Source organism: Gossypium raimondii, chromosome 10 (genome assembly GCF_025698545.1).
Source record: "Gossypium raimondii isolate GPD5lz chromosome 10, ASM2569854v1, whole genome shotgun sequence".
Classification (NCBI taxonomy): domain Eukaryota; kingdom Viridiplantae; phylum Streptophyta; class Magnoliopsida; order Malvales; family Malvaceae; genus Gossypium; species Gossypium raimondii.
The window spans coordinates 33,478,036-33,490,543 of NC_068574.1; the positions used below are offsets into that span (position 1 = coordinate 33,478,036).

Genomic DNA, 12,508 nt, shown 5'->3' on the forward strand with positions numbered 1-12,508 from the left:
TTTGAGGGATCGATCAAGCTTATTTCTTTGCATGGTATGTGATTTCAACCTCGTTTTTAATGATTTTTATGTTTTTGAGTCTGTTTTAGCTTAATCTAGCTAGCACGGGGGTTAATTTGAAAAAATGTTAAAGGTTGAGGGACTTGCCATGAATGTTTTTGATTGGGTTTGTATCATAGTAGATAGATTATTAGTATTGGTTGAAAAATGAACAAGTTTTGTAAAGTGATTTTTGATGAAATTGCATTTAGGGATTGATTTGTGAAAATAGTAAAATTTCATGTTAAAATTATGAAATGTTGGTTTAAATGAGTTGGTATAGGTCCCTAAGAAATTTAGCTAGCTTGAATGGAGGATGAAAATGGTTTGATTTCAAATTACGAGCTTAAGGACAAAATTGTGAAAAATTAAAATGTTAGGGGTAAATTGGTAATTTTGCATAAATGTGAGTTATGGATTGAATTGAATGTTTGAGGTTAATTTAAGTATTTAATTGAATATAATTATCTATTTAGATCAAGATAAACCTTAACCGGACCTAAATCGAGGAAAGACGAAAGCTTCAGATTAGTTCGACCTAACTTCTACGCCTTTAGTCATCGAGGTAAGTTCGTATGAACGATTATCGTATTAATTTTATTTAAATTGAATGTTATTTTGTTATTTATAATGTAAATGGATCGATATATGAACATATCAATGCTATGATGAATTGACATATATAGAGTCCCAGTTGAACATTAGGAATTCTTAGGATACAAATGACATGTCATAAGGGATTTCATATTTAAGGTGCTGGTCTTGAATTTCCTATCGATTGTTGAGGTCTTGCATTTTTTTGGATTCTCCATAGCTCATGTGAGCAGCATCGTGTAGCTTACATTCCAACCCACAGCTCGTGTGAGCAACCCATTTCATAGCTCGTGTGAGCAATGATGTAAAGGAAATGTTACGGTATATGTAAATGCACACTTTGTGTGAGCTTTCCCGTGTATCCAATGAAATTCTAGATGGTTAAACGGGCATGAAAAGGGAACGGAAAGGTAAGTATGCAATTGGATTGAATCATGACTTATTGAATGGAAAGATGAATTACATGATGTTGTACATACGGATGATTCATTATATCATGGAAAAACTTACTAACTTCTGAGTTAATGATGTTGGCTAGGCATTTCTAAGCTTGTGGCATTTGTGTTGAATTGTATTTTAAACTATGATATGTATTATGAAAATGGTAAGTTTTGTTTATGTTGATATGAGCTTACTAAGCATTGTTGCTTATGTAGTTCCTTTCCTTTGTTTTATAGATTACCGGAAGCTCGAGTTGGTTGGAAGCTCATTAGAGATCTATCACACTATCCAAAAGTCTTTTTGATAGTTTTTGAGCATTTTGGGCAATGTTTATAATGCAATGTATAGAGTGGTTTATAATGGTGTTTTTGTCGAATATGTAAATGGCAACTTTGTATGTTTGTGCTTTGATGTTTATGTATGGTTGATGAACTTATAATGTTTGTTTAGGTAAGTCTTTTTGGTCACTTTTTGATAATGGATGTGTATGGTTTATTGGTACAATTTGTTGGCTTGAAAATGGTCAATTATGATGTGGTTAGACACATAATAGGGTAAGGCTCTTATGGTATGTGTTGAATGGTTTGGAAATTGTTAAATATAGTGTGTTTTAGTACCTAAATGGACTAGATTTATATACATGAAATGTGTCATATGAACTTGTTTATGTATGTGATGTTTGGATACTAATTGTAGTGCCTTGAATGATATATTTGTTAGTTGAATTAAGACCTTAAAAATGGAAAATATATGTATGTGTTTAGATAAGGTTTTGATGCTTTGAAAGTGTGGATTATTGGTCTAAATGTTCATGCATGGAATGGTTTTGAAATAGCTTGATTTTAGGTAAATTCGGGTCCACACGGCCTGAGACACGGGTGTGTGACTCAGCCGTGTAAGGCACACGACCTGGCAACACAGCCGTGTGTCATCTGATGATTTCATTATGGTGGAAGTTAGTGAATTACATGGCCTGGCACACAGGCGTGTGACACGGCCGTGTGACTCAACTTAGAGTGTTACACGGGTGGGGACACAGGCTGGGTCGCAATCATGTGTCCCTAGTTTGAAAGTTACACGGCTCGAGACAAGGGCGTGTGTCTCAGCCGTGTAAGGTACACGGCCGTGTGACCCTTGTTTTGCAAATTTTGCATCTTTTTTCCTAAACTTTCTAAACTATTTCAAATTGGTCCCGAATTGTTTGTAAATTATTTCTAGGTTCTCGAAGGCTCGATTTAGGGACGGATTGCATGTGAATGAATGCATTATGACATATTTTAATTTATAAAATTGTTTGGATGTTAAATGTTTTTGATTGTACGATAATGCTTTGTAACCCTAATTCGATGACGAAGACGAGTTAGGGGTGTTATAGATATTGCCTTGTAGAAGAAAGCCCTAATGAGTGTCAGATGATCGATATTAGGAAAGGCACAAATTCAAATCATATGTTGCCTATAGAGCTCATATAATCTCATGGTGTTTCTAATGATTTGTGGTTGATTTTGATTGGAATGAAGGAGGAGTCTGTAAATTTTTTATATTCCTATTGTAAGTTGTGACCTAGCAAATGGTCTTTCTTGCCTACCAATGATTAGGAAGGTTCTACGAGCTCTCGTATGATGACAACAGCTGGTGTTTTCGCAACAAATTCAAATTCAAGAGAGTCTAGTAACTCGTTAGATGAACTAGAACGATGGAAATGTGCAAGTGTACACAATCGCAACAAGTAATAAAATGTCAAGTAAATGTCGAGTTATCGTACCTATATGGATTGTGAAAATAATTTATTTATGAATGCAATTAAAACACTTTGGTGAAGAAAATATTTTGATATTAAGGAAGTGATTAAAAACTAAAATTTAACTAAATAAAATAAAATAAAAATAAAAGTTCCAATGTACGATTTCAAAAGATGATTTTATTCAATATGACATAATTGTGTTAGATTAATTACATTTCTTAACTTAGAATTAGTAAACTAATGTTTATGTTGTTACAAATAAATTCACGGAAACTTGGTAACTTGCTAACTACTGCTCATACGTACCTATTAAATTAGCTAATCACTTGATCATTTTCCAATGCCAATTCAAACAATTAATCAATCTTCATAAGGACATAAAAAATTAAGTGAGGTAACAATGTATTCCTACCTTAAAATAGTTTAGTCACAAAAATCTTACAAGCAAGGCTAATGTATCATCTAATACTGTCGCTAATTTAACCCTCAACTACCTTAGAAGATTAAACATGCACTCATTAAATATTGTGTCAATTAATTACAATTTCAACATGATTAAATAATTAATTCATTAGTTACCTTACAGATATAATGCAAGAATAACTTAATCATAATTTTACTTAATAAAATAACTTACCAAGGCCTATAACAATACAAACACAATTTTAATAAGTTAAGTGGATGAAATGCAATCAACCTAATACGAATTAAATATAAGCCATTTTAATTAAATTAAACATATCAACATCATAAGTATTCATAGACATGTTTATAACAACAACAATAAAAATTAAAGGATAGGGAAGTAGAATCAAATCAGGTGTTTCTCTAAAGCTTGACTAGTTTGCTCCGCTCCTCCTTCTCCACTTGTTCTTGTTGAATCGAGGCTTCTACGAGCACTTGAATGCTGCTTGCAATGGTGGTTGAAGGGCTCCTTTCCAAGAGGGGAAATCAATAAGGGAATGGAAGGAAAAAATTGAAAACAAAGGAAGGGTTTTGAAGAGAGAAATTTAGAGAGAAGTGTAGAATGAAAGGATGAGTGGTGTGTTTGAAATGAGCAGCAAAGAGGGGTATTTATAGGTTGAGTACGGTGCTAAACATATAAAAATTTAGCAGCCATTTACTCCCCCCATGGCCGGCCACACATGTGGCAAGTTTGAAGCTTTCAAACTTGCTAATTTTAGCTAGGCCAAATCTACAAAAGCTTGATAAGTGGAGGGGCTTGAAAGGAATTTCAAGGGCTGTTTTGCAAGCCAAATAATCAGCTAAATAAACTTATTGGGTCAGCATGTGGGACGGTTTTGGGCAGCCCATTGCTCGGTTGGATCGGTCTTCTCGGTTTAGCAAAATTGGGCATCTTTTCATAATTTAATTAATAATAATTATTTAACCCAAAATAAATTGGATTAAAATTAAAATTAATTATATTATGAAATAATATTCCTAATTTGGACCATCTTATGCTGAAAAATTAATTTTCCTCGATGCTTTAAGATCGCTTCTCGGTTTTATGCTTCTAGCAGTGTCTGCTGAGCTATTTTTCTCCATTTGTGCGAATCTGTCAAAAATAAATCAAAATTAATCAAATTTTTTTATAAAATTAATTAAAATTCAACATGTTAATAATTTAAGTACACTTTAATTATTTTATAATTATGATATATTTTCGACAAGAATTACATCGAAATTTCATGAATTTGAGTTAAAAAGGGCATGAATTTGAGTTAAAATGGCATGAAAAAATCTATAAAAATTGTTTGTCCCAAGTAATGCACAAATTAAAGAGAATTTCTTGGAAACACCTTTGAAAAATTCCTTCAGAAAACATTCTTCCCAAAATTATGAATTTTGTATACTTATGCTTAAGAACAAGAATTTTAATATTTATGCTACTTAAGTATGTATATCATTCAATTTAATCTCAATTATCATTATGGTAGCAAAAATAGACTAAATGCCTTCTCAATAAAAACATGTTAAATCCCTACCAATTTGATTTTATTCCCTTATTCAAGATTAAGCTACAATCATTAAGTTTAATTTATGCCTTCGCATGTTGAACATAGCAATTTCTCTCCACTAATGTAGGTAGCATAGAAACTTGAATCAATAGGTCTTTTAAATAGGTTGTAACGTGGCTAGGCTAGGGGTGGGTAAAAGATAGATAAATTTAGGCTAAAAACCCTAGACTCAGCTTGAATCAGACTTTTGGAATAATTACCTTTAGTACACCAACTTATTTTGCTTTCACTTGCTCTTTTGTACATATATTTCTTTCGAGTACATATGCTCTATTTTTTTCTTTTTTTTAACGAGCATTTTGCTGTATGTACTACAATTTTTTGAGAATTTGATACTTCTTTCCAACTCTCCCACACTTATTTTCAAAGAATATTCTGAATAGTACCAAGTTTAGTGTTTGGGACAATTTAAAGATAATTTAGAGAAAAACGGTGGCTAAATATTGCAAGGGTTCAAATAAAATTAGGCCATATAGTCTCAAAGTTGGGTTTCAAGGGATAAAAATTCATCAAGGTTGGCTTGAAAGGCTCAAACGGTCCAAACAAATGTTTGCATAAATCATTTTCAACATTCCATGCTTCCTAGGATTTCGCCTCAAGAAATTACTAAGTCAGTTCTAGACACTTAAACTTTCATGCATGCCTAGCTTTCCTAAGGAACTAAAATTTTATGATATGATTTACATACTTTATTAAGAGTACATTTATGTTATAATTCAGCTAACATAATAATTATTGAAATAATAGAACTTTATTCATATTGAATTTTAGCTTACTTAACCAAATTTCAAATTATTGAACAAAATATAATCTAACCATAATTAAATGAAAAATTTATTCTGAGAGGAAATAATTTCAATTTTTCGGTCCCGCCTACTTAAGATGAACAATGTCCTCATGTTAGAAGTGAATAGATACTATACACTAGGTAGGACTCTAGAAAAGAGGAGGTGAGTTAATTTGATTGCTTAAGTACCAAGCTCTTTCTAAATCTAATCCTAGACATGTATATATCTATTGCCACACTCCTTATATTAAAACTTGTTCATTTTTATTCATTATTTCCATCTCTTGTTTTATTATGCGAACAGTAAAAATTATAATTGATCTTAATCCTAAAATAACCTAGGAAAGAAAATAACTTAAGGTAAAGATCCCCCATTTATTTATTTATTTGTAGATCCCTCAGAATCTGACTCATCTTTTGCTCCATCATCTTTGTTTTTGCATGAATCGCTTCTTGCCCTCTTCGATAGTGGACTCCATGGTAATAGTGTCACCCCGCGAGTCTATCCAACATCTGGTCCAAGAACGGCAAAGGAAAATGGTCTTTCCTAGTCACCTTGTTTAGCTTCTGGTAATCGATGCAAATTCTCTATCTCGTAACCATTCTAGTTGGTATTAACTCGTTATTGTCATTCTCAATGACTGTAATACCTCCTTTCTTTGGCACACACTAGACAGGACTTACCCACAAACTGTTTGAGATGGGGTTCAGTCTTTATTGTCCATCAATCGTCCCTTTCTCTCCATCTTCCAAGATGATCTTGTGCATGCATATAGATGGACTAATGCCACAAATATCGACTATGGTCCATCTGATAGCCTTCTTGAATTGTTTCAAGACTAAGATGAGTTTCTCTTCCTGCTCTTCGGTCAATTTCGCTGAAACAATTATAGGCAAAATAGAAGCCTTACCTAAATAAACATATTTTAAATGTGAGGGAAGTACCTTTCGTTCTAATTTAGGTGGCTCCTAAATTGACACTTTCAGTTGGATGTAATCTTTACTTTCTAACTCCAAAAATTCAAAGCGAGATTACGGATGAAATCCCATTTGATTAGCTTCTAACAAAATTAAGTATTCCTTTCCTTTTTCATCACTTGGAGCGTCTGATGTCAAAATTTGCTCCAACGGGTCCTCAACATAGTTAAGTTCCTTTTCCATGACTAATTCCTCTAAATCAGACATTGCAGAACAATTATCAAGTGTGTCAGGGAATCGCATAGACTTAAAAACATTAATTGTTACTTGATCGTCCTGAACACGTATAGTAAGCTCGCCCTTCTAAACATCAATAAGGGTCCTTTCAGTTGCTAGGAATGGTCTTCCTTGGATGATTGTCACCTCTTTATCTGCTTTAAAGTCTAGAATAACAAAGTCAGTAGGGAAAATAAATTTATCTACACGTACCAATACATCCTTATTTTTCCATCTGGATGTGCTAAAGATCGATCTGCTGATTGAAGTGTAACCGTAGTAACTTCACCTATCCCCAGGTTTTTGAATATGGACATGGGCATCAAGTTAATGTTCGTACCCAAATCGCATAGTGCCTTACCATAATATGTTGCTCCAATGTTGCAATGTATGGTAAAACATCCAGGATCCTTCAATTTTTGGGGTAGTTTATCTTGAAGATATGAACTGAATTCCTCTGTTAAGGCTACCGTATCAAATTCCCTAAGTTCCATTTCTTAGATAGGATATCCTTTATGAATTTGAAGTAATACGACATCTGTTCAAGTGCTTCTACCAATGAAATGTTGATATGAAGTTGCTTGAGTACGTCTATAAATTTCTTGAACTGGACTTCCTGCTTCTGCTTCTGAAGTCTTTGAGAGTAGGGTGGTGGAGGATTCTTTACTAGAACTGGTTGATTCATCTTCTATGGCAATTCTGCATCTAACGAAGTTGTGAGTTTATCAGAATTAACTGGTTCAGAAGTTACCTTATCGAATTTTACAGATTTTGGTTCCAGGGAAACTAGAATTTCAACACTCGGTTAAACTTCCACTAAGTCTTGAGCATCATCTGTCTCTCCTTCAACTTCAACAATGTTGGGCTCTAATGTATTTTCGCTCCTCAATGTGAACACTTTACAATGCTCATTCCCTGGATTTCTATGATTCTTCGTATCACTAGGCAAATCACCTTGTGGATGGTTTCTAAGTTTAGTGGCAAGGTGACCCACTTGATTCTCCAAATTCCTTAAAATAACATCATTCTTTGCCATATACACCTTCAATAGGTTCTCTAAACTATTGGAAGGTTCAGCTTGAGTTGGTTTCTGAACTTGTTGGGTAAAAACAACTGGCTGGGTTGGTCTAGGTTGGGCGTAAGTGTTACTGGTTCCAGCCCCTTGGTTACTCTAGTAAAGGTTAGGGTGGTTTCGCCAAGATGGTTTATAAAAATTGGATTGCAGTCGTTTCCTTCCTCAGTTCTGGTTCTGATTACCCATGTAATACACGGATTCTGGGTTTGGTGGACACTTTTCGAACAAATTTCCTTCCCCACAATAAACACTGGTTATATTTTCAAAGTGATTAGGTGGTGGAGCTGCAAAATTATTAAACCCATTATTGGTAAAATTTTTAAGCATTGAGGAAATAGAAGATACCTGAGTGCAAGTGAAGTGAGAGCGTCCACTTCATGTAATCCAACGACTCATCTTCCTGACACTGCTCGATCGGTTGGCCATTGATAATTGTTGTTGGAAATTCTCTCGATGATTTCATAAGCCTCATTATAAGACTTAGAAAGGAGAGCACCATTAGTAGAAATGTCCACTACCATCCTCATGTGAGCATTGAGACCATTATAGAACATCTCAAGTTGGATGCAATGAGGGATTCCGTGATGAGGGCACTTCTGTAATAATTCGTTGTACCTTTCCGATGCCTCTTACAAGGACTCATCATCAATTTGTTGGAAAGCAGTGATCTTGTTCCTCAACTTAGCATTCTTGCTAGATGGAAAATACTTCATGTGTAATATTTCTGCTAACGCTTGCCATGTGGAAATAGAATTTGGTGGCAATGAGTTCAACTAGACTCAAGCTCCATCCCTTAGCGAATATGGGAGCAACTCTAATTGTAATGCATCTTCGGTTACTCCAAATAGCTTGAAAGAATCGCTGACTTCCATAAACAGTCTTAAGTGAAGGTGAGGTGAGGATCTTCGGTAGGCATTCCACTAAATTGGCCCACTGTCTGAAGCATCTGGAACATAACTAGCTTCAGCTCAAATTGTTGTGCCTCAATTTCGAGTCTCCTAACACCCAGATTAAGATCACGAGACATTGACATGGCATATTGTCTGAGAGCTCTATCCCTATCATCAACAATAAGGATAGGATTTTGAGTAGGGTGTGCTCTGTTTCCTTGATTCAAATTTTCAAAGTTCATCTCTTCGGTCCTTCTCTGACTTGCTTGTCTTATTCGTTGTTGAAAATTTCGTTCAATCTCACGGTCTACAAGGAGTAAATCAATAATTTGATCAAAACTCATAAACACCTGAAACAAATACAGAAAATTAATTAAGTTAAAATTGAACAGAAAAATAAACCAAAATGCAAAATTAATAAATTCACAAATAATGACTTTTAAAATAGTCCTCGGCAACAGCGCCAAAAACTTGGAATGATGAAAATGTGCAAGTCTACACAATTGCAACAAGTAATAAAGTGACAAGTAAGTGGCGAGTTGTCGTACCCACAGAGACTGTGAAAAGAATTTATTTATGAATACAATTAAAATACTTTGGTGAGAAAAATATTTTGATTTTGAGGAAGTGATTAAAAACTAAAATTTAATTAAGTAAAATAAAATAAAATAAAAATAAAAGTTCCAATGCACGGTTTCAAAAGATGATTTTAATCAAGATGACATAATTGTGTTAGATGAATTGCATTTCTTAACTTACAATTACTAAACTCATGTTCATGTTGTTACGAATAAATTCACGGCAACTTGGTAACTTACTAACTACTGCTCATACATACCTATTAAATTAACTAATCTCTTAAACATTTCTAATGCCAATTCAAACAATTAACAATCTTCATAAGCATATAAAAGATTAAGTGTGGTAACAATGTATTCCTACCTTGAAACAATTTAATCACAAAAATCTTGCAAGTTATGCAAGGCTAATGTATCGTCTAATAACGTCGCTAATTTAACCCTCAGCTACCTTAGAAGATTAAACATGCACTCATTAAATATTGTGTCAATTAATTACAATTTCAACATGATTAAATAATTAATTCATCAGTTACCTTACAAATATAATGCAAGAATAACTTAATCATGATTTTACTTAATAAAACAACTTACCAAGGCCTATAACAATAGAAACACAATTTTAACAAGTTAAGTTGACGAAATGCAATCAACCTAATACGACTTAAATATAAGCCATATTAATTAAATTAATATTAGCATCATAATTATTCATAGACATGTTTATAACAACAACAATAAAAATTAAAGAATAGGGAAGTAGAATCAAATCCGGTGTTTCTCTGAAGCTTGACTAGTTTGCTCTGCTCCTCCTTCTCCGCTTGTTCTTGTTGAACCGAGGCTTCTACGAGCACTTGAATGCTGCTTCCAATGGTGGTTGAAGGGCTCCTTTCCAAGAGGGGAGATCGATAAGGGAATGGAAGGAAAAAATTGAAAACAAAGGAAGGGTTTTGAAGAGAGAAAGTTAGAGAGAAGTGTAGAATGAAAGGATGAGTGGTGTGTTTGAATTGAGCATCAAAGGGGGGTATTTATAGGTTGAGTATGCTGCTAAAAATAGAAAAAATTAGCAGCCATTTACTCCCCCCATGGCCGGCCACACATGTGGCAAGGTTGAAGCTTCAAACTTGCTAATTTTAGCTCGGCCAAATCTACAAAAGCTTGATAAGTGGAGGGGTTTGAAAGGAATTTCAAGGAAGCTTCAAGGGCTGTTTTGCAAGCCAGATAATTAGCTAAATAAAATGATTGGGTCAGTATGTGGGAAGATTTTGGGCAGCCCATTGCTCGGTTGGATCGGTCTTCTTGGTTTAGCACAATTGGGCATCTTTTCATAATTTAATTAATAATAATGATTTAGCCCAAAATAAATTGGATTAAAATTAAAATTAATTATATTATGAAATAATATTCATAATTTGGACTGTCTTAGGATGAAAAATTAATTTTCCTCGATGCTTCAAAATTGTTTCTTGGTTTTGTGCTTCTAGTAGTGTTTGCGGAGCCCTTTTTCGCCCTTTGTGCGAATCTATTGAAAATAAATAAAAATTAATTAAAATTTATTATAAAATTAATTAAAATTCAACATGTTAATAATTTAAGTACAATTTAATTATTTTTATATTTATGATATATATTTCGATAAGAATTACACCGAAACTGGATGAATTTGAGTTAAAAAGGGCATGAAAAAGTCGATATATTGTCGTGTTTCCAGGAACTTAGGTGTATCATGGACATCGGATCTCTTATGCATAATTTATGAGGTAAAAATAATCCCATTGTTCCAGCTAGTGAAGGTAGCAGTGCTGCTAAAAAGAATCAAATGGTGACTGAAATGTCCCTGAGTATAGAAGGCAGCAACAATGACGAAACAATGGAGAGGTTGAGGGAAGGCCGCCATAAGAAGGGAAAGGATTGTGCTATGCCTAGAGGTGAGGAAATCACGCTACTACCAGCTCCCCCTGTCATCCCATGTGGTGTTCCACAAGGACCCCTATTTAGAGGAGCGAGCTTCAGCATAATTTGCAATGTGCAGTGTAGAGCTCTTGGTTGTTCGTTTAAAGTGAAGTCTCTTGATGGCGAGGTAAAAACCTTCTTTTCGTGGTGTGAAAATCTTAGTGTGGGGAGATATCCTTTCTCTTCCAGTGAGGTGATGAAAAAGTGGGAGGAAAACATTTCGAAATTTGTGAAGAAGAGTGGATATCCTTCTTAATTGTCAGTTTTTACGAACAAACCTTCTCTGAATGAGTTGTTGGAGTCCTTACAGATGATTATTGCTAAGAGTGAGATAATTACATGTGGTTTGCAACGAGCTTAAGTTAAAAGAATTTAAGAAAGAGAGCGAGATCAACCAACATGCTTTGAACAAAGGTCATCAATTATACAAGGAGTTGGAGGAGAGAAATATGAAATTAGAGAGGGATGTTACTGCCCGGGAAGAGAAGGGGAAGAGGATGAAAGAAGAGCTTGATGGGTTTAAAATAGAGAAGTCGGTACTAGATGAGAATGTGAAAGAAATAGAGGGTTCTCGTAAGACAAATATAGAAGGGATGAAAGAAAGACATAGTGCTGAAATGGAAAATTTAAAGAAAAACCAGCAAGTTGCATTAAAGAAATACCAAGCTGAGGCGGTAAAAAACGTTCAAGATTATTTACGAAAGTTGAAATCAAATAAGTGAATAGTTGTTAAATATTTTTTCAAAATTCTAAAAATTTATTTAGGTCATTTTTATGGAAAAATGGTTTTTGAAATGAGATTGAAAATAAAGTTGAACATTAGATTTTACTAGTTTTGAACGAATTGCGCAAATGGTTTAAAGTATGTTTGAAATCAAGAAATTTTTTCTAGGCCATTTTGGTGGCCGATGTAGCTTTTCGAATTTGGCCATAACAGTTGGGCCGGGTTTGGGGTGTTACAACTTACTTAGTTACCTTTCCTTCTTAGGCGTGCTGACGAAGTAAAGGATTTTCTTAAGACTATGCCAGAGGACAACTATCGCCGTGAGACTGTATTTTGTATTATGCATGACATGGGGGTGGTGTCAAATGTCCACAGTCGAATAACATATTTTATATTTAAACTTGTGCTTACGAAAATATGATTTTAATGAAGTTTCAGTAAAGTATTTATGGTTTTCAAAATGTATCA

The 12,508-nt window shown here is 34.1% G+C and overlaps 1 non-coding gene across 1 annotated transcript; it reads left to right on the forward strand.

The window, feature by feature from the left end:
• The first annotated feature begins 8,471 nt into the window (after positions 1–8,471).
• Positions 8,472–8,578, forward strand: LOC128034282 (small nucleolar RNA R71). The gene has a single exon (XR_008190412.1). It is a non-coding gene; the product is annotated as a small nucleolar RNA R71 (small nucleolar RNA).
• Positions 8,579–12,508: the final 3,930 nt, after the last annotated feature.